Source organism: Adiantum capillus-veneris, chromosome 18 (assembly GCF_014529385.1).
Source record: "Adiantum capillus-veneris isolate H3 chromosome 18, ASM1452938v2, whole genome shotgun sequence".
NCBI lineage: Eukaryota > Viridiplantae > Streptophyta > Polypodiopsida > Polypodiales > Pteridaceae > Adiantum > Adiantum capillus-veneris.
The window spans coordinates 97,721,099-97,744,638 of record NC_140948.1 but is presented as its reverse complement, the minus strand read 5'-3'; positions in this window follow the sequence as shown (position 1 = coordinate 97,744,638).

The following is a 23,540-nucleotide window of genomic DNA, read 5'->3' as shown; positions in this document are numbered from 1 at the left end:
CACAATCAAACAACTTCGACATGCACAAGAACACCAAAAATAGCAGATTTTATCGAAATCCCCACGCTTGACAAAATCGTCAACCCGACCCCCAAAAATAGCGAAAAGCTTAAAATTTGGCGAATAAAGACCCAGTTGCGCTCAAAACGATGCCGAAAACACACATTCAAAACAGCTAGTAAGGATTGTAAAATATCAAATTTTTATGGAATTAAGCAAAAATTAATGCAAAAAGTAGCAAATTAATGCCAAAAAATTACAAAAAATATCCGATTTTTTTTTGAAAATTCTCCACACATTGTGGAATAGTGCAGCCAAATAAAATCAACAAATCATATCAATTCAATTGCCAAACAATTTTATCAAAAATCAAGACTAGACAATTAAACCAACAAAATTACTGACAAAATTATGTAAAAACTTGACGCAATTGGAGTGTGTAAATCCATGTTTTGAGCACAAAAAGTCAGCAATTAACCATTACACACATCAATCATGCAATCAAAAATTGAATTAATCATGCAACTTAAACACTTTTTAGGCACACACACATTAATAAAATTGGCAGTTTTTGCCAATCTTTAGGTGCGTACACAAAAGGGTTAAACCTATCGAATTTGCAATGTGACTTCACAAATCATTAGTTGGGCATGAGCACAACACAAATCAATCATCACAATTGAAAAATCATAACGGACACATTGATTTTGAGGTGCACAAACATCGGCAAAATAGTGTACACACACCTAAAATTAGCATACACACTCAATTAGAATGCACACACACTTGATTTTAGTGCACACACACTTGAATTTGACCATCCAAGCATGCAATCAACTCAATTAGGCATCCAATTACCAATCCACAATCACCAATTAGCAATTGAAACTTGTCAAATTCATGCGCCACCAGTTCTTAAAAATTTCAGCATTTTTACTACGACGTGAAAATGAATAATTGCAAAAATTTCAATCCATAACATTAACATTGCATTGCATCAACATAGCATAACATTACATTGCATCAACATTGCATTGCATCATGGTGGGATTTCTACACAATTCTACACATCCTTATATTCTAAGGAGGTTGAGAATACCACCTTAATTACCTTTCCATTGAAGATCAATTGAATGGTCGAATGCTCCAATCCTTCATAGCAAATTAGTAAATTAGCAAAAATTAGTCAAATTAGCAAGGGATTAGTGACAAATTAGAGTGTGTAAACACACAATTGGCAAGATACGGTGACACATTAGGGAATTATGAACACATTGCTTCATGCACACACATCCAAAATCCACAAAAACATAAACACACAAGTGAAACTAGTAGTGAAATTAGTGAGGGAACACATTCGATTATGCCACAATTACACTAGCGTAAGCCATCGTCCCCGGAAATGGCGCCAAATGTTAGGGGTTCCATCGTTGCAATAGCTCCAATGACCAACAAAATTATCAATCCGGAGGGATGAGCTACCCGGCTAGGGCATGGAAACACTCACACGGTTAGTGAGTTAATTGTGGCAACAAAAATGGTTAACTCTACGAGGTAGGCTTCTCGGCCTATGGAGGAGCTAAGCCACAATGAAGGGCAATCTCCATATCCACTTCTCTTCACCTCTAATCAACCCAATCACACACACTACGATTGCAAGACGCACACAACACTACTCCTATCATGCAACATACTAATCGCAAGCACACACACATAATTCTATCCAGCTCCACACTCCAATCAAACCTACATGCACCCACAAGCAAAAGAGGGCAATAACACAAGATTAGAGAGGGATTAACCAACTAATTAGTTAAGATCTAGTTAATCTAAGCATCATAAGAAGCATGAGAGAGGCATAGTGAAAGAGAATGAATCATTGATTAGTGTTAATCAAGTCTCATGAGCAAGGAGAAGCTCAAGCACTCCATAGCCACACACCTCAAGAGCTCTCACCAAATGAGCTTGAGAACCCTAATTTCATTTACACACTGCCTTATGTACCTAGGGTAAAAATATGCAATGTCCGGGCGCCCAAGGCCTTTAGGGCTCCACCACTTACTAAATTTGCAACCTAGGCAAAGTAACTGACCTATTCTTTACAGCTTGGAACTCCCATTGAGCCCGTAACACATTAGAAATATTACAATGGCTTGAAATAAATCGGGAATTTACAATACGTGGCTATTTTGGAAAAACGTGAAAAATGTGTAGCTCCAATCTTTACTGCTTCTTCGATGTGAATCCGTACGTCTTCGATCTTTTGTTGCTTTTGTTAATAGATGTTGACTCAGTTAACAAAGATCTTGGAAGGCCAATTGAGACAAAATGAAATCAAAAAGTCTAAAAGAGAAAACCACCCTAGAAACTGAGCTACAACAAACCAAAGAGCAAATAAAATATGAAAAGGAAAACAGGGAACAAATGGAGAAAGAGAAAATTTTATCCAAAATATCATTGAGAGCTTCAATCTTGATAAAAAAAAGTTAATTAAAATTTGGATGCTCAATTGCAAGCCTATGAGGTGAGTCTGAAGAACAATCAGACACTAGAATAGAGAGGGTTGACATATCTACATCTGGAATTTGAAACACAAAGGTTGGAAATGTGCAAACAGCTCATAGAGACTGTTCGAGCTTTGATGGAGCTAGAGAAACAAAACATCCATAAAAAAGAAGTTTTAATTCACAAAAAAGATGAGGATATTGAGCAAAAAAAAAAAAAAAGAATGATCAAATGAAGCATGAGACTAAAACACCATCGGACAATAGAGTAGTAGCCAACACCATTGATGATACAAAATCACAATTTGTGGCACCCATCCTAGAGGTAGAGGAGTCATTGCCACAAGAATTATGGGAAAGGATTAGGAGTGCAAAAGATGGTAGTGCAACTTTCAAGTCTAGCCATATCCTTGAGATCAACATGGATCACGCTTTTTTCCAAGGAGATATACAATCTCTATACGATGATGCTGCGACTATAGCATCTAAGGAGAGAAAACCACACTCTCGACAAACTTTACTATCTTTCATAGGAGAAGACAAAACAAAATTTGAGGTTAGAGTGGTAATTTGAGGTTAGAGTGGTAATTTGAGGTTAGAGTGGTACCATCTTAGTGGAAAGCCACACCAAAAATAATGGATACCAAAAGCTTGCATGAATTGATGTCTTCTCCTATACAATGCACACTTTCTCTCTTAGAGTTGTTGAAAATTAGACCACATATATGGGGAGAAGTGGGAAAACACTTAGAGAAGAGGGGATTGAAAATTCCTCTTCAAGATATTCCACTAGATGAACACATAGGTAAAATAATGCAAGAGAAACCTAAGGGAAAACCAATACCTATGAACAAGGTGGGTGATTACTGTGAAGGTGAAGATGAAAACACCGCCTTGCCACTAGAATATCAAGGAGTAATAAATATTGTCATACTTGATAGTGGGCTGAGTGGCCATTGCCACCAAAGAAATATGGGAAAAATGGGAGAGACCATCTCTAAAGAAAACAAGAATGAAACTGGAAGAAATATGGGAAAAGTGAGGGGGATCAGCTGTCAAAAAAGCAAGAGTGAAACTACAACTTGAAGATGGATTTATAGAAAGACCTTTGGTTATGCTAGAACAAATGATAGTATCCTCATGCAAAATTGAGTACAAACATACCTTTGTAGTAATGGATTTCGAAAAGAGCAACAACTTTGATATCATTTTGGGGCGACCATTCATGTGTCAACTCAAAATGGTGTAAGGTTGGGGCTATGACCACATAAACTTGTGACATAAGGGTATTATCACCCTCACGAGGGTCAACATTAAGGATCATAGTTATAGAGATGTTAATTGAGTCTTTGTGGAAGACTTTGACTCAACTATAGTCCATGAAAACAGAATACTTGCACGATTGCATGCTAAAACGAATATTTGGATTTGTGGAGCATCCAAAAGTGGGAGTCTGATGAAAGAAGTTTGCATCCTAGTGAGATTAGTAGAGGATAAGGACTATGATCAAGAACTATTCCCTGAACATTTTTTGAACCTTTTGGATGGGATCATATACTGGGTACTCTAGATATGTGTGTAAACAAAACAATGCCTACAAGATTTTGTGATGACAATGGCTATGACATAAATCCTTATTTTATGATAAAGGTGTTGAAGGAAGCTAATGAAAATAGTGAGTCTAGAAGCACAAAAGGTGAGACAAACAATTTCATGAACCATGGTACAAAAGCACAAACAAAGGAAGAGAAGAAACCACAAGTGTGTGCTTTGCCGCGGCTGGGAACTTGCCAAAACACCATGTGTGAGCCATGAACGGCTGCAAGCACACAACTAGACATTCCTAGCAAGCTCAAAGGGGTGATGGTGTGTCACTCATTGGTCAATGCTTCCGTTGTGAAGGATCCTGTGCCACAAAGAAGAAGGAGCCGTTGCCTCCACCGCACTCAACTACCTCGCCGCCGCTGCCGATGCCGCCACAATGCTCGATCTCACACACACACTCTCTCTCTCTACTCTCTCTCGTGCACGTGCTTGCACACACACACACACACACACACACACACACACACACACACACACACACACACACACACACACACACACACCCTCCCCCCCGTGAGTACACGAAGGAGAAGAAGATAGATGTAGAACAAGAGCACTTTTTAGCATGCACCTCAAAGAATGAGGATTTTAGGTCAAATGGACCTTTTATAAGTATCTGACCCATTCATACATGGGCGTCCACAATGGACGGTCATAGTAAAAATCATGTAAAAATGGAATAAGTGATGTGCCTCTCATCTGTGATCACCTACACACATATTGAACCGACAAGCCCGGTCCATGACTCGATCAAATAAGTAATAAGACGTTCATCAAAGGTCATAGGGTGTCCATGAGGGTTAACATGCCCCCCTTCCTGATGTAGATTTCGTCCTCGGAAGATATTGAGATGATGCCTGTTTGTCGAGGTGGAGGAGCATCTGAGATCGAATGATTTTTTCTTCTCCAAACACTACAAAATCAATAAAAAATGGCACAGTAATTGCATTCTCATATACAATTAAAAAGCATATACAGTGAATATGCACACAGAAGATTGATTGGTAATAGAATATTAAACAATTTGTCGTCGGTAGTAAAGATGAAACTATAATATAATCAAACGCATAAGCACTTGTAAAGTTTAAAAAGTAAACAAGTTTGGGATCGCTAATTTAATGATCGAGAGGCACTAGAGGTCAACTAATAATACCATGGGCAAGCTTCTCAATTCTCTCTGGTCAATTAAGCTGTTTAATCGTGAGAGCAAAGTATTTCATGTCCGAGGGTTGACTAGAGGCTATACCTAGAAGACCTTGTAGTTAAGCGACGATAAAAGGAATTGCTTATGAAATCATCGCCTGACTTATTCCCTTTTCTTTGACCCCCCAAAGTTTTTTCACATTGATTCAATTTTTGATGTGTGTGCTTAGTTTGTATGCCTTGGGTTTTTTGCTTGTCAAGGAAAAGCGCCCACACCGGAAACCTCTAAGGCTCTAGTACCATAGGCAACACATGTGAGTGAGGTACCAAATTAAGATTTTACATTCTTGGCACTTTTGTTGTTTGTTTGTTTTTCATTGCCTTTCAATTCTATAACTTTGGGGGGTCATATTGACACTATTACCCTCCTTAGGCTCATCACAATAGTAAACTCCTTTATAATAGTTAAACTAAAGGTCAAAAGGGATTAAGTCCACTAAAAAGCACTAGTACATTGTACACAATGCTGCCTAAATCGGATTAAGAACCTAAAGTAACCATTGATAATTAGGAAGGCATTTCCCATGGTATTAAGAGGATCTCTAATGCCTAACTTGGTAAAACTAGCTTAATCAGACTGCTTGATTCATAAACCTAGATAAGGGATTATGTCATAAAATTATATTGAATCTAATGTTTAATACTAAGCAAATGTGCTGAATATTGTGCTACCAATCACAGTTAAGCAAACAAATATGGATGCTAAAAATGACAAGAGGCAATGCTAATGGACAAGAAACACCTGTTCGTGTTGATGATCGTGCTCGATTCAAAGAGTGAACTAGACAAACATTCAAAATCCCAACAATTACAATGCATTCTTGTACACACTAGAAAACACAAAGAATACCTCTAGGAGGCACATCAGTGGGAAGAGGCACCAACCTTTATTGAACACAGTCAAACAACATAAGGAACTCTAACATAATTATTTGCACCCCCCTAGAGAGTCAAGGGAACATGATATTGAATAGATAGACGGGTAGCCCTAGGTCTAAACCCCTATCCTCGTCATTGTCGCGAAAAACAAAGTCATCATCCGTGATACCATACATGCCATCCGTGTAATCATGTAAATCTTCCTCATCATTAGAGGCACAAATGTTCACTAAGAATGTCACTAGACGTCTATAGTCATCTTGGTCAAAAGGGTAAGCGTGTGCAATCGAAGAGACGTTCTCTACTAAGTAGGGATCAGTCGTTGTCAAGAGACATATCAACCATTCTACTTTCTCAAAATTCTTCTCACACACTAGCGTATCTATCAAATCCCATTCACACAGGCAAGCACCGGGTAGACTATGTGAAAAACTTGTGAAAAGTAAAGAGGGTACCTCTCAGCCAAGGTAGGAGTGGATGACTCTAGCGTACTAGTCATATCTGTACACCAAATAGATGCTGGTTAATGTGCAAATATTATAAGGGTCACGTCAAAATTTCATGTCCTTGTGCATAATGTGTTATTATGATTTTTGGATCATGGACTAAAATTAGTATGTTTTCATCTTTTTGTTTGGCAGCTCTTGCTCTTTTACTTTTTTATTTTTGTTTTCTTGAGTATAGGGCTATATATATACACTCCCTAAGATTGGGAGATTGAGAGGTGAGGGAGGAAGGTTAAGACGGGAGCAAGTGAATGATGGAGGTTAGAAAACACTCCCCCCTTCCTTGGGTAGATCATACCTTTTGGAACAATGTCATCACCTTTTGAAACCAATTGTTCCAAGTTGTTATGGGTGAAGAATTTGACCAATAGTTTTCGACCGCCCTAGGTGTTTCATCTAGTTGCAAGGGTGGTAAGGTACTCTCACATGATTTTACTTGCAACGTTGTTGTAGGTGGTGAGCTTACAATGGGAGGTGAAAATTCTTTCTTGTTTGTATGGATGTGTACAATGGTAGACGGAGGTTGTGTCGAAGCTTGTACTTTTGTATATGAGCAGGAAGCTTCATGTTGTTTTTTCTATGTTTGAGCTGATCGAAACAAGATTTTCTTGCTTGGGTACCCAAAATAGCTCTGAATCAGGTGTATAGTGTTCTGTGATGTTTCCCTTCCCATGATCTTCAATCAATTTTAACGTTACAAGATTTGACTCACATGGGTCTATAGGTGATAGGTAAGCACAATTTACGTTTAGGCACCCATATTTGATCATTCCCTTCATAGTAGCCTTGGGATTTCAATAATCGTTTAGGAATCCAACGCAACGTTTTCCTACATTTTCTGGAGTGAGTGGGGCGTCTCTTACAAGGCTTCTGTTCTTTAGCATAAAAAATGGTTGCTAAAGATGCTTTCGGGACCCATTTGTATGTTTTTTGTGTTATGTTACGATGAGTCCTGTCTATCTCATGCTTTGTTTCAACTATAGAGAAGCTCTAGAGGGTTGGGCTATAGATATAGATGGTTCAACCTCCTGGACATGTAATGTTTTGGGTTGTATTTCCTCAAGAGGTGATATCTCAGGGACTATCGCTTGAGTGGCATGGCTAAGAGTTGTTTCTGTGTTGTGACACTCCCAGTCCCCCAATCAATAGTGTATTTGGTCGCTATCATCCACGTTCGTCCTAGGTTTCTGTTGCCTTCCATAGTTCCAACAAACATGACCAAAAAGTCTTCAGCTACGACCCCGTTGTCATAACTGACAGAAGTGTGCCAGATGCCAAAAATCGTAGTTTTTTCTTGTTGATACCCTTGAGTTGGATAGTACTCTCAGCTAGAGATGGCTTTCCTAACTGACACCACACTCCATATGATAGCAGATTATATTTAGCACCCGTGTCCAATAAGGCATTATATAGCACTTTCCCATAGGTTCTATTTAACTCAAGAGGGTAGTTTTTGAGCTATATCCTTATGGAGCTCGTTAGGTGGAAAACCATTAACTAAAAAGTTCACAATCTTCTCACTCCATTCACGCATGGTCTCTACTAGGAATAGGGAAGTATTAGGAAATTCATAATCAATTCTAGTAGGGGCTTCACCATTGGGTATGTGAGACAAATGAGCTGCCATGACATGTCTTTTACCGGGTCTCACCACCACAAGGTAAAAATCAAACTTAAGAAGAATTAACAACCATCGTGTAATTCTTCCCATGAAACAAGGTTTATTTACTAGATACAACAATGGTTGATGGTCCACATAGAAAAAAAACTTAATGGCAAGAAGGTAGTAGCAAAATTTCTTCACTGCATAAATCATAGCAAAACCTTCCCGCTCTGTAGTGGTGTAGTTTCTCTCAGCATCATTTAATTGACAACTTGCAAAGCTAATGGGATAGTCCAATTTATGTTCTCCTGGTTGTGCTAGAACACACCCAATATCAAAGTCTGATGCATCAATATGCACATGGAAAATTACATTCCAATCGAGAACTCATAGAATGGGAGCACTTGTCAAGGTCTTTTTCAATGATTCATAAGCATGGTCAAAAAACCCCGCGGTCCAGTGGAACTCAATAAGAAGCTTGTACAATGGGTGAGCTATCGCGGCTAAGCTTAAAATAAACCGTCGGTAATAACAACATGGCCCATGAACCTTTGAACTCCTTTATAGTTTGTAAGTGGTGGCAAATTGGACATGGGTTTAATCTTGCTCTCATATGTAGAAATCCTATTTTTGGACACTATATGCCCTAAAATGACTCCAAGTTTAACCCAAAATTGGCATTTGAAAGGGTTTAAGTAGATGCAATACAATTTGCACTTCTCAAATACTTTTCGTAAACATGATAGATGTTCTTTCCAAGAGGAATAAACACAAAGGTCATCTACGAAAGCTTTGCAAAACTCCTCAGATATTCCCTAAAAGCGGTGTTTATTAATCTTTGGAAGGTAGCAAGGGCATTGGTTAAGCCAAAAGCCATAACACAAAATGGAACACTTCAAATCTGGTTATAAAAGCAGTTTTAGCTTGGTCCTCTAGAGCAATCATGATTTGATTGTATCCAAAGTACCCATCTAAAAAGCTATAAGCTTCCTTCCCTCCAACTCTTTCAAGCACATGTTCTGAATATGGAAAGGGGTAGTGGTCTCTCCCCGGGGCAGTCACTTATCAAAAGATCCCTATATCATGTGCGTTCAAGAGGTAATCAATAATACCCCAATATACATACTATACTTACACTGTGAGCCTATTTAAAAAATCCCCACCCCCCTCTAATGTATACATAAAAGTATACATTTTTATACATTTTGGTCTTTTAATAATCCTCTCCGGTTAACTCACGTGATATCATACACATTCTAAAAAAAGTGACCACCCCGGGGGTCTCTCCTAGTGGCAACATTGACCTTCTTGAGATCCACGCACACAGTGAGTTTGGCATTCTTTTTTGGTATAATACCTATTGGAGGCACCCATTCTGAGTGCTCAATAGGGTATATGAATCCGGATTTGACAAGCTTTTTAATCTCTTCTTGAATTTTTTTGCATACTTAGGATTCATTGGGTAGGGTCGTTGCTGGACCAGTTTAGCCATGCTATTCATGGGGATTGTGTGTTGCACCACAAAAGGTGGAACACCTTTCATATCATGATATGTCCAAGAAAATATATCCTTGAATTCCTTGAGAAGTTTCTTGAGTACATATTTCTCAGTCTTTGTCAGATCTTAGGCAATAAAAATAAGTTTGGACTCCTCACCTGGGTCTGCTAATTCTATTTCCTTAACTATCGATGGACCATCATAGAATCCATTACTTCCATTGATAGGTGTTCTCTGGGCCTTTGTATACACAACCTTACACTCCTCCGTGGTGTAGGATATGAAATGCTTAGGTACAAGATGTAAGTCTGTGGGGTCTTGTTGTTATGTGGAATGTGACTTCTCTTCTACTTCCTTTTGTTGTTGAGCTAGCTCTTGATTTTGTCATCTCCTTACATTACAGCTCAACTTTGGCTTCTCTGTAGCTTCTAGCTGTGTGATGTCAATGGGTTGTGGACTGCACCACATGATGCTTTGAAGGTATTCACCCTAGTTATCTACCAACTTACAATGAGCATCACATGTCCCCATATAATTGAGCCATTTTGTGGTAGATTTCTTTTCATTTATCCTAACATGCATATTTGCTCGATATCGTTGCCTCTTATATCTCTTACTCTTCTTGTCAAATTTTTAATTACGACCTTTCTCCAATGAAGAGTCACTAGATGAATCGCTACTTGTGTCTTCTTCTATCCAGGATAGATTTCTACGGTACCACTGACACTGAATGGTTCGTCCCCACATTTGCACCAAGATTTAACTCAGATTCTTTGTCCTCAGAGTTGATTTCAATCGATGATTCTGACTTCGAATCGTGTGGAGTATAATCTTTTGAGGTGCTACTGATTCCAATGTCAGTCAAGTAGGTGATCAGAAGCTATATGCATTGCTCCTATCATATTTAAATGTACGAGTGGTGGCATTTCATCCCCCTTAGGTGTTACCCAGGTCATCCCCCTATTTCCCCAAGTGTCTAGTGTTGCTGCTAGGTGGACCCAATCCACATTGTCAAACTCATTCATCCCAGGTAGAACATCCATATAAGGGGAATCTTCCCCAACATCAGCGCCCTTTTTACACACGTAACAATACTGCAATGGGGTCGAGTGAATTGTGGTGTCAAATTTATGATCAATTATAAATTTGTTTTCTAGGAGATGTGCTCAACCAGTTACAAGATCAATTCGAATGAAAGTCTTGGAACTACAAGTAGACATGGTTTTTAGACTATTCATGTGTCCTAAGATCATCTCAGATGACATAGTGTGCTTGGAAAAATCCATAACGATGAAGGTATGCCTTATTTTGTGTCCAAAGACCTTGATCTTGAGATCTTCTAGCATCCCAATAGGTTTAACGATAGTCCCATTGGTCATCTTTACCACTATGGTTGTAGTCCCAAGGTGAGGTCTTTCCATAGTTTCCCAGTAATTTTTAGTTACAATGCTAACCCCAGCGCCATCATCAAGAATTCCCTTCATAGTTAATCCCTTGGTCATGATTGGTATTGTCGCATTGGATTCATCGCCTTCAAAGTATTGTCCCAACTTATTAACATGTATTTCCTCCTCTATTGGCACCTCCTAGCTCCATCCATCTGTGAAAATTGTGGTAGCCCGCCAACCTTCAGTTCTCCATTGATGAAATCTCAAAGAGCTAAGGATAGCTCGGGGTCTCTATATAGTTTAGACATGATGGTGGTTCTAACTTCTAAAGCCATGAAATCCATCAATTTGGCAATATTTAAGGGCACTTTTTGGGCTTCAGTCCCTTGACATGGGGAATATGGGATCTCCATTTCTTTGATAGGGTCAGGTAATCCCTCTGTAAACATTCTCTCCAACAAGAAGGGAGTACGCCCACTTTCCCATGACTTCAAGTCACTTTATTCTTGGATGACACTTGGTGTGGCTAGTGGTCTATGGACTTTGTGAGGTTGCTTTTGTGTAGGGAACACTGTGTCTATAATCTGGATTTCCCTAGGTGCTAGCTCTAGATCCCTTTGGGTCTCTTCTACCAAACCCATTGATTGCTTGACTCGCTTGATCTCCTCTGTAGGGTTTGGGTAAGTTCCTATCTTCTTCTTGGGTCCTAACCATTGTGGCGCATGACAATCGTTCTTGTTCATTTCTTTCCTAGTGGTTGTTTTAGTCTCCATGGTCTCACCTGAATCAGAATCCTCTTCAACGTCGTTCATATTTACGGGGTTGCCACCAGTCCCTATGTTGGTCTTTGAACTGGGGTCTGAATTCATTGCTTTTTGTGATCTCTTCCTTTGTGTTTTCTTGTTCTTCTGAGATTGGGCAATTGATGCTGTGTCTCTTTCCTCAAGAATATAATTTTGGTTTTGGAGCATCGATCGTTTGAGTACATTTACTGGTACCACAAGTGTACTTTGTGTTGGCTCCTCGGTAACCTCAATTAAGTTCAATGGCGTGATCTTTGGCGCATTTGGATTATTAGGACATTGGGCAATCAAATGATCTATGCCACATCGATTACGCATGAGTATCAGCATTGTGGATATTCTCGCTTAATTGGTTTGCATTAGTGTGGCATTCTTTTGTAATCTCATAGGAGACTCGGCTACACAATGTGGACCCCCACACTCACAACATTGAAGAGGTGGTCTCTTGGTAGTGAAATTGATATTTTGTCCTCTTGGCAAGAGTAGCTACTTGATAGACAAGTTTGACTTGTCCCCAATAGTCCTCCATGTAGTGTTGTGGACTTTCTTCAAGTGCATCAATCCCATATACAATATTAGGGTCTATATCTTCCTCATAGCCTTCCAAACAATCAATAGATGACTCATAGCCCACTTGATTCACAGAAGTGATTCTTGGATGTGGGGGTTGCGGTCCTAGCACTGGAGGTGGTAATGGTGTTGTTTGAACAACATTTTGGGCCTTAAGGACCATGTGTTGTGATGGTTGTTCAAGAGGTGGGGACGGCATCAATGCAGGTACTTGAGGTGTGTCCTTCCATGCTAAGGTTGGTCTATTGGCCATCGCGCGTTTAAATACTATGCAATTCTTAGCTTGATGACCATACCTCCCACATGCATTGCAATTTCCATTGAATTTTACTCTAAATGTAGGGCATTCACTGGTACTATGTGGACCATAGCAAACTAAGCACCATTGTTGCTCCCTTCTTGGATACATATGATTGTTTTGTGGAGCACGATTGTCTCTAAGACTTTCTTGAATGGCCTTGGTGAGATCTGCTAAAGTCATCTTAGATATCTTTGGCTCTTTAGCAACATGATTTATGGTCATTGGCTCATGCCCCGATGCTTGCGAGCTAGTAGATTTAGGCTCAACAGACACTCTTTCTCCTTGAATCATTAAGTTGTCCTCCAATTGGATCGCATTGGTGGTGGCTGCTTCCCAAGCGGTGATACCTCTAATGACTAGGCCATTGTAGATATCCTCATGTCGTAGTCCCTTGATGAATATTGAGACATTGATTATTGTTAAAGTGCTCATTTGGAGTACAACAAGAATTCAAATGCTTCAAGCGACTAATAAAGTCTCTCACAGCCTCCCCTTCCTCTCGTTGGGCTTTCTGGAGCTCAATGCTACACCCCAAAGTACTCCCTCTTGTATGTACTCTTTCAAGAACAGTCTCCAAAGCGTAGGATAAATCGTTTTCTCTTCCACCCTTAGGGTTCTATACCAATCCCTAGCCTTCCCACTCAAGGTCAGGCTTAAAGCATTACTCTTATGCAGGTCGTTGTGTTCTCCTAGGGAAGCACATATTTGTTCAAATACCTTGATATGCTTTCTCACACCCCCGTCTCCACTAAATTTTTGTGTGAGCTTGGCTATTTTACTGCCTTACTTCTAGGCTCTCTATCAGGCGTGTTACTCATATTTTCAGCAATAGATTGATTAATAGCTTGAGCAAAGGTTACCAAGTCACCCAAGTGAGTAGGTATAGTGGGGATAGGCTCTCTCAGAACTGCATGTGGAATGGGGGTTGGCATCAGGCTTGGCGTATAGGCAACCCTTGGGTTCCAAGTTTGGTACGATTTGTGCCATGTGGTGGTCCAAAGTTCATATGTGTGGCCCTAGGCATAGCAGACGTCGGATGTGATATGCTAATGCTAGCTGGTATGGTCCCATTGAAATAAGGGCTTGGGTGTTGTGGTCATGGAGCATAAATTGTTGAAACAATGGGAGGGATAACAGCTACATGAACATGAGGACCCATTGGTGCATATGATTGATACACACTTGTAGGTACTGTTCTAGGCATTTGGCTACCATGTAATGTTGCCTTACTGATAAATGAGGTCCATGGCATGTTTTTGCTCATGCCCATCACTGGGGTAGGCATGGTAGCCGTGGTTTCATCAAGAGAAAGATGAGCTAAACTTGGAAAGGTAAAGCTATCACTGGTGGACTGAGATTGTACTGAGACCCTTCGCAAAACAACATATGGAGGATCCATCGGGCTTATCGAGGGATTCTCTATTTGTGATAAAGTTGGTTGCTTAGCCTTCCCTCTACCCAGGAATCTCATGAGACCCGTTGAAGGCATGTGGATCCCTTTGTTCTGCCTCTCCAACTCAATAACCCTATGGATGACATCACAAAGTCTTTGTTGTTGCTCCTCTACACTCCTAGCACCCGATGTGGATTGTAGAACATCTAACCAACCCACGTGATAGGTGTGACATGTGTATAGGTCAGTTAAAGTCTCCATTTGTGGTTCATACTCCCAGTTTTCATTAAGAAACGCTCCATCTAGGATTGAGGTGCTAGGGGTGTCCTTTGAACTAGATGCAATGTGGCTCTCTCTATGGGTTGACCCTCAGTGGTTGCTAATTCAAGAGCACTTGATTGCTCGACTAGCATGGATGTTGACATAGGGGCCTTTGCCTTTAGCTCTCTCCGTTTCTCTGCCTTGCGTAAGCTCTTGATTTCCTTTTTCCTAGGTGCAAGGATATATCACTCAACCTCTTGCAGTTCGGCAAGGCTTCTACCATCAGGTAATATAACCTCTGAGGGGAATAACTCTGAAGAGTCAGGGAGTGCAGTGAATGGAGTATTCACAGGCACACTCTCCATGACCATGGGGTCTACGTTGGTCATGAATGGTGAATTTACTTCCCCACCCCCTTCATTTACATCACTAGCTCCATGATCGGAGCAGGTGGCTCTACTCAAAGTCTCTTTCAAGCGGCTAAACATGCTCAGCCCGGACCGTGGGCCTATGGCATACATGTCTTGGCTTGAACTATCGAGATTAGGCATCCAATAACCTTCTATGACGTCGTAGTCTGAGAAAGAGTCACTAGATGCAATATGTGGGTCTTGAGTGGTACTACCTTGGGTTCTCGCTGAGGGCCTAGAGCCTAATGTGGAGGAATAATGAGTGCCCGTATAAACGGAGACACTCTCTATGTGATTGTCCTCTAGCACACGACCAGAGCGTAGGTGTATGTGATCTCAACACTCTAGAAGTGTTGGTGAGTGCGTGTGAAGGACACTCACTTAGTTTTTTGGGTGTTTGCAACCCAAGTTTACTTTCAATTTTTTTGTTTTTATGGTCCTTTTTTCTATCCAAGCCACCGAATATGGTGTGTGATAGCTCAAAAAGAGCATCTTGCTTTACAACCCCCGATTTGGTTACTTAGAGCCCTCGAAATCCTAAAAACAATCTTTTCCTACTCGGGTAAGTCCAAAGGGTAAGTGTGAAGAGAATGGTGGAGGACTTGAGGAACTTGTCCCACATGCCCTCTCCTCACTTGAGGTTCTAGTTTATATATATATAGTAGTGTCTATACTATATCATAAGACTAAGGCCTGGGCCTGGGCTCGGGCTCGAGGAATGATCCCGATCCTTCCTCAATTTTAAAATAAGTTTTTTTTAAATTTTCTTTTTGGTCTCAATTTAAAATTAAATATTTTTATATTATTATTTTTTTGAAAAAAATAAAAAAAAACTTTTTTGTCGATAATGCTGCGCATGTCTAGCTCACGCGCTCACACAACTGTCCCTGGCAGCTCTATCTAACCTGCTTACAACTAATAGAGCTAATTAACACTAATTATCTTTGCTCACACACTATATAACACAGTAAACTACACACTGATAGAACAATCAACCTTCACACTGTCTACTGCTCGCTGTCCCTGTACATTACATATCTACACTAATTAACAGATTGAGTAACACCTGCACATTGCAAAACTTAGCAGATCTAACAAAAACTTGTACATTGCAATACTTAATAGATTCTAACAAAACCTGCTAAACCTGCACATTACAGCCACTAACAGATCTAACACAACTCAGAAAAAAGCTGAAAACAGATGAAAAAATGGCTTCAAGAGGTAGCACTGAGTGCTCCTCAAGCTTAGTGCAAGGCAGTCACTGGCAACGACACCAAAAATGTGCGCTTTGAAGCACGTGTTGGAGGTTGGGAACTTGCCAAAACACCGTGTTTGAGCCATGAACGGCTGCAAGCACACAACTAGACAATCCTAGCAAGCTCAAAGGGGCAATGGTGCGTCACTTACCGCTCTATGCTTCCATCGTGAAGGATCCCGTGCCGCGAAGAAGAAGGAGCCATCGCTGCCACCGCGCTCAACCGCCTCATCGTCGCAATGCTCGATCACACGCACTCTCTCTCTCTCTCTCTCGTGCGCACATGCACACACACACACACACACACACACACACACACACACACACACACACACACACACACACAGAGAGCTTATAGACTAGACAATCACTCCACTTGCCCTTAGCCAACTATAGCTAAGATTTTCATGCCTTCCTTTTGAAGGAAATCTATGGCAAACAATGCCTATGATCCTTGTCCCACTCAACAGAAAATGTTGGAACTCTAGCAAATGATTTCCATGTAGCAACTCCACCTACCTTCCTTGTGGTCCTAGTTGTCTAAGGCCTTGTTTGGAACTTAGCAGAGAAAAACTAATGTTCATGTACTTCCTTGGACAACCCTTGGATGGGTGCTTAAAGGCCCTTCTAAGTTTGGAAGGGTCATTCGTATATTAAAAAGTGGTTGGCGTTCTCTGCATACCCACGTTTCCTTCTGGTTCGACTCTTTTCTGCGAGCGAACACTGGTGAGAGAACATACACGAACACGCTTGTTCTATCTCTCTCTCTCTCTCTCTCTCTCACACACACACACACACACACACACACACACACACACACACACACACACACACACACACACACACACACACACACACACACACATGCGCACACACATGATTTCTTATTGGTGTGATGCGGTTTGCTGCTTATGATCAGTAAGCTATGGCTCAACTCACAAATCCGTTTTCTCTGATATGCTTGCGTATGCCTTTCACCTTTCTACACACACTCACACACAACCAAGATCACGGATTGGAAGTTCGGCTACTGAGGATCTTCCATGGAAAGTGGAGCCGAGAGGATCTTCCTAATTGTACATGCAGTTCACATTCACTATGCTACAACGGAAGCAAAATTGGAAAATAACACGAGACTGCAACCTCGACTTCAACATAACAAGTAGGTGCCTATGCACCTACTTAGGATGAATAACATGCTTTAAAAATGGTGCAGATTTGTAGTGCTTGCAGGATTTGGTATGTACTCCCTCTGGACCAAAAATAATGTTGGATAATGAAAACATTTTGCATTTTTTGATACAGTTTTTGATGCACTTTTGGTAAAGCAATTTTTGATGCACTTTTTGGGTACTGTAAAGCGATTTGATAAGGTTTTTTCTTCGAAAAAATGATCACAATCACAAACAATTTGCAGTTTGGTGGCACCTAAGCTTACCCTTTGATTTGCTAGAGTTCTAGCAACTGGTAGTCTGGCCTTTTAACTTACTAACATTTTGTGATGAAATTGCTCTGTATTGTAAAGATGGGTATTCCTAGTGGATTTTCACTTTATGTTGAGAATAAATATTTTCTGGGTGTTGGGCTAAACATAAAAAAGGTGTTAGCTTTGGTATTCTCTTAAAACTTTTACATATTGACTGCAGAAAAAAGAGACTCCAACATTTACTCGGGTAGACTAGATCTGGGATCCTTTAAACAACACACATGGTAGGCTTATAGATTCCATTGGGTTACCCCCATGGATTACATCTCAACACTCAGACCTGTTTACATAGTGTGGATTAAGTTTGACTTTTCACTTTATAGCTTGAGGTATTAAAGATCGTTCGAGTTCAATTAGTTATATTGATATGCTTATGCATCTGGTAATGATCGTACAAGAAGTGGTAATGACTGAATATTTGAAGACATAATATGTGTGTGACTTGAGAGTATTATAGTGTCAGTTCAGGGAGACCATACCCAACTTTATTAGCTGGGCACTACTTTAACTAGTGTTCATGGTCACCAGGAATGAATGCTTAGCAATAATACAGCAAATAAATGCAGGAACGTAAAAGCAATGGAGCAAAATGTCGACACAAGTGGTACTAAGAAGCCAAAGAATAAAAAATCTCCTGGCAAAGAGTGGGATTATTCTCACAATATATGCGGTCGATATATGGAGTGGCAATGTAATTTTTGCTTCACAACAAAATCAGGCGGTGCACCACGTATTAGGGACCATTTTTTCAGTAGCGTTAAAAATAGTTGTAAGAAATGTGAACATCCTCAGGCACCTGCAATTGCAAAGACTTTGAGAGAAGAGCTCGCCAAAAAAGGTGGCAAGAGACAACACATATATAGCTCTGTTATGGATGCAAGTCAAGAGCAGTCAGAGCCAAACATTAACTCTACTAATCCTATGGTGACACCAACTAACCTTGGAAAATAGCCTGCGTAGGGAGAGGAAATGTCAAAAAGGAGCGTTCCTTTTAAGAATCGCAAAGAAGGTGGACTTGGTCAAATGCATCAAAAATCATTGCATCAAAGATTTTAGATGCAGTCTCTAGAAGAATCACAAACTCCACTTGCCAAAGCAATATTTTTCACTAGAAGTGCTCTGGTAATGGTAGACAACAATCATTGGAAGGCCGCTTGGAAGAAAATCGATGAGTTTGGTCCAGGATTTCAGCTCCTTCTTATCACACAATACGAAATGTTCTCTTGGAAAAATGTTACATCGAAGTCAAAGAGCATGTTGGCAAAATCATACTTGGGAATATTTTGCTTTCATGATGCACAATTGTGAGTGATGGTTGGTCAAATGTTCAAAGAAGACCACTCATCAATGTGATGCTGGTTTGTCCAAGGGGAGAAACGTTCATAAAGGTGATTGACAGTTCTGGTGCAATTAAAGTGACAAATATATTTCTGCGGTCTTGATTAATGTAATTTAAGAAATTGGTGCTGAACACGTCATTTAAGTAATCATGGACAACACAAAGAATTATAAAAATGCTAGTAAATTAATAAAGAAGTGCTTTCCACACATTTTTGCCAATGGTTGTAATATGCATAGCTTTAACTTGGTGCTGAAGGATTGGTACACTAGTGAAGAAACCACATGGCTCACCAAAATAATTGACACAACACGTCAGGTTGTGAAATTTATCTTGAAACAACAAAGAGTGCTCAATTTGTACAGAATGCACATGTTAGTGATGTTGAAACTTCTTGCTGAAACTCGAATTTGGATGCATTTTTATACATTGGAATCACTTCTCCGCAATAAGTGCACTATGAATGACACCTTCAATTGCACGGCCTTTGATGAATGGCAGCTTGAATAGAAAGAAAAAATGAAAGAGAAAATTACATGTCTACGTGGCATCATAAACAAGGCTGCTTGGTGGAGGAGTGTAATGGATGCATACCATGTAATGATGCCTATTATGTTTGCAATTTGTAACCTTGATCAAAAGTCACCAAATATGGGCAAAGTGTGGATGACACGGTGGTCAGTCCAACAGAGTCTTGAAAATCCCGAGGAGCTGAAAGAGTCTATAGTAGAGAAGGAGTGCCGACTACCATTCTCTAACAAACAATGACGAATTTTGGCCAAGTAATTTCATGCAAGATGGAAGAGCGCTCATAGTCCACTCCATAGTGTTGTAAGGTCTCCAAACCCGCCAACACCAAAAGCGGGATGGAACCTTTGACAGGTCTCTAGGCCTACTAAGGTCAAAGTCTTTTAAAAAAAAAAATCCAGGGAATTCACCCTTACCATTGACAATGGTTTAGGTTTATAGCCCTAGAAGAGACCTAGTCCTGTCTCGCACTGGAAACGGGACCCTAGAAAAAAAAAATTCCGGCCCTAAATCTTCATCCTTTAGATTATGGTTTCCTTAGCCAACGCTTTTTTCCCTCTAGCATATGTGAGGGCACAGCCGCTGGTGGATTCCTCGTCCAAGTGAAGAAGTTTCTAAACGTTTTAGTGCGTGGGAATGGATAGTTACCTGACTAATCAGGTCCACCCGTCTATGATTGACAACCTTAGTCAATCCCCACTTACCACCCCGTACTCACACATGATTCTATTGTTATTTAATTACTATCACATTCTTTCCACTATTAAAATAATGGTTCCTTTTTTAACTTTTCAAACTGCATTTCCTTAAGACAACCTTTGAAAACATCATTGAAGACATTCTTTCAGAAAACAGACATCTTTAAACTTAAGACAAGGTACTGTCATTTTAAGGTATCACTGACCAGTACTAACTTGTCTCAAGACCACCTATACAAGGGTGAAAAACGGCACCCATTCCTTATTTATATAACCGGGGTGGAAAAAGTCTTCACCCAAAGCCTGGGCGCCCATACGCCAAAACCAGTTGCCCATACAACCGAGCGGTTCCTCTAGGATAAACTTAAAAGTACTATCCATAAACATAAACAAGCACGGGGTAAAGACTCCACACGTGCCGGGGTAACCGACTCCTCCATGATGGTATCTCCATCATTACTCATTACCTGGAGTAAAATATTTCCAAGGAATCAGAGTTGTCTTGAGACAAGCTATCTTAAGGATGGCCAAACATTTCTTTCCTATTTCAACCAGTCATAACCCAATCAGTCCTTTCCTAATTACAATCATTGCTCGCGGGTTTCGTGGAAGTTACCTTCCATTTACAGCCAGTTTTTTTCCTTCCTAACCTTACGTATGCAATGCTTAACTTACACTGAAATCTAAAAGTTTATTAATGGCATAATTGAAATCCACCTGGGACTGGTCGTCCATCTGCTGTGGGGCAGGTGCCCGTAAACTCTCCTCTGTTGGCCTATGGCTAGGCCCTGCTTCATGGTCGTTAGTCGCTTTGTTGCGTTTGTTACTAACATCTTCATCTTCTGTCAAAGGGTTCCTCCTGGTTCTCTTGGGAGCCATTTCGACAGCCTTATAAAAAGACTTAATCCATTAGAGGATTTATTGAATAACATTTATTTTTCCTTGTTTACCCAAAAATAAGGGTTTTGGACCTCGGTTAATTCTTTGGCACTTAGATAATTTTATTTCTTATTTTTTCTTATCCATTATATAAAAAAATTGGTTACTTTTGACCAAAATACGTACCTAAACTATTTTTATAAGGTTAGGATAATTATAATATATTTTCCAAGGTATATTCCTTCTCTGGTATTGATATCAAAGGGTTTCTATTTACTTTACTATATTTCCCTTTTTTATTCTTCCCAAGAATTTGAGTAATTTTACTGGGATATATAATTAAACTAATTTTCTAATGGTAGCATAATTACCATAGGTTCCTTGAGGTCTAATAAACCTTTGATAAAGATCTCAATTCAATTAATATCTATTTACTAATTTCCCCTATTTAAATTTCTCAAAAAATAGAGTATTTTAGCTAAATTAACTTTCTGAACTTCTCCTAATTATCTCGGGTACTTGAACATTTAATTAACCACTGATAATTATATGGAAGCATTTGAATTCCATTTACTAATTTCCACTATTAAAATTGTTAAAAAAGGGTACTTTAACTAAAATAATTAGCTAAATTAACTTCCTAAACTTATCCTTATTATCACGGGTTGCTGAACACCTAATTAATCATTGATAATTATCTAGAAGTGTTTAAATTCCATTTACTAATTTTACCTATTAAAATTTCTCAAACAATAGAGTATTTTAGCTAAAGTAATTAGCTAAATTAACTTTCTGAACTTTTCCTAATTATCACAAGTACTTGAATACTTAGTTAACCACAGATAATTATATGGAAGCATTTGAAATCCATTTACTAATTTCCCCTATTAAAATTGCTCAAAAAACAGGGTATTTTAGCTAAAATAATTATCTAAATTAACTTTCTGAACTTCTCTTAATTATCACGGGTTATTGAACACCTAATTAACCATTGATAATTATCTGGAAGTGTTTGAATTCCATTTACTAATTCACCCTATTAAAATTTCTCAAAAAACAGAGTATTTTAGCTAAAGTAATTAGCTAAATTAACTTTCTAAACTTCTCCTAATTATCATAGGTACTTGAACACTTAATTAACCATTGATAATTATATGGAAGCATTTGAATTCTATTTACTAATTTCCCCTATTAAAATTGCTAAAAAAACAGAGTATTTTAGCTAAAGTAATTATCTAAATTAACTTTCTAAACTTCTCCTAATTATCACAGGTACTTGAACACTTAATTAATCACTGATAATTATATGAAAGCATTTGAATTCCATTTAGTAATATCTCCTATTAAAATTGCTCAAAATATAGGGTATTTTAGCTAAAATAATTAGCTAAATTAATTTTCTGAACTTCTCCTAATTATCACGAGTTATTGAACACCTATTTAACCATTGATAATTATATGGAAGCATTTGAATTACATTTACTAATTTCCCCTATTAAAATTGTTCAAAAAACAGAGTAATCAGGCCTAATTAATTAGGAAAACTTCTCAAAACATTATAGGATAATTTTCCTAGATTAATAACTGTCTAATGTATCTCTGATAAATAATTTAATTTAATATAATCCTAATTAATATTTTTACCATTAATTCATGGTTTAAATTGGCTAATTTCAGTCCTAATATGAGAGGATAAATAATTAGCTTAGTATTACTAAGCTTAATTATAATAATCAACAGAGATTAATTAATTTAAAGAGGTTTAAGAAGCATATATAGGCCTAATCTTTGATTAATTAACCATTTATCTTAATCTAACCTTACCAATTAAGAAGGATTAGGTTAATTACCGTTAGGGTTAATCAATTAGAGATTTAACTCTAATGATTTCTGCGTAGTGTTTCTCCCTAGATGAGAGAGAAATTCTCAAGGCTCCGAGTCTAACAAAATATGAAGAGAATGGTCCTATTTATAGCTTTTTCTGGGCATCTGGCAGCTTTTGGCAGCTTTCCCCTAGTCCAAGCAGCCCCCCCAGCTTGAAAATGGCGTATTTTTTTGCCATCACTGCCCCTGGCAAGTTTCCACTGCTTCCACACTCACTCCATACCTTCCAGAATTTGCCTGTTTGATTTTTGCAGATTTTCCATGATGAAATTTGGAATTTCCTATTTAACTCTAGAACCTTAGTGTAAAGAAGTCTTTGCTAATGATTTAAATGAAACCATCCAATTTTTGTTATTAATTAAATTTCTATGGTAATTTTCCAGGTCCCGTAATTGTTCCCGTTTTTATCGGAATCAGATTCTGAAAATTTCTAGACATAGTAAAGCTCTGCTTATAATTCCAAAAATACCAAAATTAATAGTGTTTGGAGTCCTGCAATAGTATTTTCCATTAATTTTTTCAAGCTTAGTACAATTTTGAAGGT